This window comes from Pinus tabuliformis, chromosome Q (assembly GCF_031772625.1).
Source record: "Pinus tabuliformis cultivar Carrire ecotype Pingquan chromosome Q, CPIR1, whole genome shotgun sequence".
NCBI lineage: Eukaryota > Viridiplantae > Streptophyta > Pinopsida > Pinales > Pinaceae > Pinus > Pinus tabuliformis.
This window is the reverse complement of record NC_142296.1, coordinates 949,206,067-949,210,730: the sequence shown is the minus strand read 5'-3', so window position 1 is coordinate 949,210,730 and position 4,664 is coordinate 949,206,067.

Sequence of the window (4,664 nt, the reverse complement as noted above, 5' to 3'; positions counted from 1 at the left end):
AGGAAGGTGTAGAATATCTAGGCTCACCAAGTCCTCTTTTACAATAGTCACACCAACCCCTCCAAACTCATCCCGAACTTGTGTAAATTTGGTGAGATACTTCAGGATAGTATTATTCTTCTCCATTTTAATTTTTTGAAGTTTGTCTTTGAAGGATAGTTTTCTATGATCATTTTTATTCTCAAGCAACTCTGCTAGTGCCTTCCACATTATGAAAGGAGTTTCTTTTCCATGGATATTTGACACAATGTGGTCTCACACTCCCTCTAAGATTATTCTCCTTGCCTTGGCTACATATTTCTTCCATTGGGCTAGTTTTTGTGCATTATATGCTTGTGTTTTTCCAACATTTGTCTTGGTATATTCTAACAATCCATTTTCATCCATCACTACCTCCATGTGATCCTTGCATGCAATGAAATTCGAGTTGCCTTCCAAGGCATACTCTAATCTCAGTCTGTTGAAGGTCATCTTCCTAACTCTAAAGAAATCCTTTTACACTGAGGCTGCAAATTTGAACCTCCTAAGGAATAACTTCGAAATTCATGTTCTAATGTGAATGTAGCTCTGAAACCATGTAGAAATATGGTGTATAATTGCAACAACTCAATAAATTTTATTCTAAATCATGAGACACAATTCTACTCTACTACTCTACAGAAGTTAATTCACAATTTATAACAACAATCATGCACGTGCAATAAGAAATAACACACATGCAACGTATTTTTCTAGGGGAGATCAACTGCTAAAAACCCCTTAAGCCTACTTCCATAAATCATATGAATATAGATGTATTACAATTTCTTTCTCACTTTGAGCACAACCTACAAGTGAATAAACTATCTCTCTGCTCAATGAGAAGATCTGACCCAGACTTAGTCAAATTCTACCTCAGCTTGAGCCCCTATTTCCTTGTGAAATTCCTAAGGAATTAGGCCCCTATTATTTATGAATTTTTCTCCAATTGATTTCACAATTCCCAAGGTTGATCATTTGGTTGCATGCAACACCTGTACACTCAAGACTAGTCTACAATTGATGTTACACTACCATGGAATCTCCAACACAGATGGGGAACTCAAATTCTTTGCACACACTAGCTATTTTAGGTTGATTGATTAGTTAACTTGATGATCACTAAGTTAGACTATTATCCCACTGCACGACTGACCTTCCATGAGTTCTATCAATGGTTAGAACTAGTTTAACTGAAAACAACTTGAAATAATTGGCCTTGATTGCTACAAATTATAAATCACACATGATTAACTGAACTCCAAGTCCTCTAACTCGAATTTAATGAGTAAACTAAGTGGCACAGGCCATGTCACACAAGCTAACTACATCCAAGTTGTTTGTTGATATGAAAATTTCGAATTTTCTGAATTTGACCAACATAAAGTCAAATTGAGACTTTCTTGCTACACTTCTCAACAACACTCAAGATTTTTAAAAAATTACCATAAGGTCAAGAAGGAATTTTTTGGGATAGCCTTAAATTTTATGTTCAGAAGTTTGTGTCTCAATGTTTGGTTTTCCAATAATATAAAGTTGAAACAATTAAAACCCCGAGTCTTTTACAACCATTAGCCATTCCAAGTTAGCATTAGGAGGAGGTCTCAATGGATTTTATCATAGGTCCACCTAAGTCCAAAGGAAAGAGTGTCATCATGGTGGTAGTTGATAGACTTACCAAGTATGCACACTTTTGTACACTATATTATCCTTTCAAATCAATATAGTTGCTACTACATTTACAAAAACAGTTCAAAAGTTACATGGAAACCCAAATATTATTGTAAGTGACAGAGATCCCATTTTCACTGGAAATTTTTAGACAAAATTATTTTCTTGTCTCGATACTCAATTAGCTCATAGCTCATATTATCATCCTCAATCTGATGGGAAAACTAAGATAGCGAACAATTGTTTGGAAGGATATAAATAAACACAATGGGTCAAGTGGTTACCTCTAGAAGAATGGTGGTATAACACTTCCTTCCATATCGTAGCAAAAATGACCCAATTTATGGTGCTTTATGGATATCAAACACCATCCATCACCTCATATATAAGTGATAGTTCTAAGGTTCAAGTAGTGGAAGATAACATTGTGAATCAATAACAAGTTCTCCAACTTTTAAAGGATAATCTAACTCTAGTGCAGAATCAAATGAAGCAACAAGCAGACTAGCATTGCAACGAAATAATTTTTGACGTGGGTGATAGGTATTTTGATGACTACAACCATACAAATAAATGACACTCAAGAAAACTAAGAAATATAATAAATTATCACCCAAGTATTATGGCCCTTATAAGGTATTGCAAAATATTGGTACTATGGCATACAAATTGGAGCTACCTTCATCTTCACGAATACACCCATTTTTCCATATTTCATGTTTGAATAAGGTTATATATGACAAGCTTCCAGTTTAAACTATATTGCTAGAACTTGATGAGGATGGAAAAACCATAATGGATCATGAAGTTACCATAGAAACAAGAATCTAGAAATTATAGAATCGATCAATTTCAGAGTATATCATTAAGTGGAAGAACTTACCTGCTAAATATTCCACATGGGAGGATGAGTATTTTATACAGAAGCATCTAGAACTACTCCATCATTGAGGGCAACACATTTTTGAAGGAGAGGGGCATGTTAGGTCCCTATAATACTAGTTTGGCCCCCATATTGCTATTGGTGTGCCCCATAGAAGCCCATTATTGTTATTGTGTACCCTTACATTATTATTTTTATGTAGGCCCTAATTATATTTTGACCCTTTAGATTCCTATATATACCAAGGAGGTCTTGTCATTTGAATAATCCAAGAATTATCGATTTATGTGATGTAAAAGGAGGTTGCCCCCTCGAAGAGGCTTATTTTCAAGGCATTGATCTATCTGTTCTTCTTCTTTTTTATTTGGTTACATAACATAGATGCAATCTAAAAGTTATTGTTTTGTATTTAATGTAACATAATAGGCCATTTATCTTCAAATTTTTCAATTGCAAGTACTAGTGAAAGTGAGAGTTGCTCATCTAGTTGTAGTGAAGAAGGAATTACTTTAGTAGCAATAACAGAACTAGAAACTTTTTAAGAAGGCAATGGGTCCACCTCTAATGGAAATCTCGTGTATTAGTAGAAGATATTGAATAGGATATGAGTGAAAAAGACACAAGTGGGGAATATAGTGACTCCTCTATTGAGTTGGAAGATCTTGAAGAAGAGATTATTTGGAAATGTAGCTCATAACAACCCTTGAGGAGATCAAGAATCTTAGAGCCATCAGTGTGGATATAGAAGTGGATAATAGAAAATTAAAAGTGTAGTTGTTGAATATTCAGAAACATGAAAATAATTCTAAAGTTTTGGAAGAGATTCAAACCATCCAAAGTCCTCCTCAAGTTGAGACAATATTGGAAGGTGGTAGTGACTCAACAAAAACATTAAAGGGGCTCATCAACCTTGTTAAATAAATACATAAAAACATTGCAGTAAAAGAGAAGAGAATGCATCCCCTCATATGTTTTTATTGTGGTAATGGATGGCACTTTTCCTCTAATTGTCCAGAGAGGAAATAGAAGTTGCAACATCAGAAGTAGAACACTCTATTTCAGAAACAACCACGAGGTTCTAAGAGAAATTTGAACAACCATGCACCAAGAGCCTTTTCCCCTCAAATGAAAAAATTTCAGTGGCTCAAAAAATCTAGGAGATCAATGTCAATCCAAGAAATTGGATGCATGAGATTTGGTAGGAATAATTCATTTCCCCCTTCTTGAATAATGCTGAATGCTACAGGTGCAAGAATGTTGCATGCAAACTTGGAAATAATTCACATCCTTTCCAGAACAAGTCAAATAGAGGCATGGATCATGTGGAGAACCAACAAGGATGACTGCGAAATATTTATTACAACAATCATAAGAGATGCAGGTTGAATGGTGCATTGAGGCAACAAAAACCATTGTGTGGATTTGAAGATTATCAACAAAATATTAGTAGATCAGAGCCTAAAACTCTTTTGGTTGATATATCTTATATAAACTGCAATAGACAAATAATTCAATTATACAAAATTAGGAACAACATCCCAAAAGGTTCTCCAATGCAGTACAAGTAGAAAGCAAACACAAATAATGAGAAAGAAGAGCAACATGTAATTTTCAGCGTGGTTGTAATAGGTGATAACGATAGGAATGGCCAGTGGTTCTTATGCTCAGAATATGGCAAGAAGTCACTCATTCAGGAAAAAGTACCATGTCAGGATAGGCAATCAACTCATGGTGTTGACCAAGTAAAACCTCAGCATACCTAGGTGTGGAAGAAAAAGGGAGATAGTCTACTCAAGGGGAGTATATCCCTTGTTCCTCTTCATTGAAAAGAATAGGTTGGTTTCAAGAGAATCCATAAAAGACAAATGTAAGGAACAAAAAGAAACATGCCAAGTAATGCATCTGAAGGATAAGGGAAGTATGCCACTTTTATTTTTCCTTAGTTTTTGAAGAACACTAGTTTTGTTGATTATAGTGTTCTTTTGGTTGATTTAATGTTGTTCAGATTACGAGTCTGAGTATAGATGATAATGACATAAAAAAATATGATGAAATGTTTACTATCGAAGTTTCATGATTCCTAGTGCCAAAG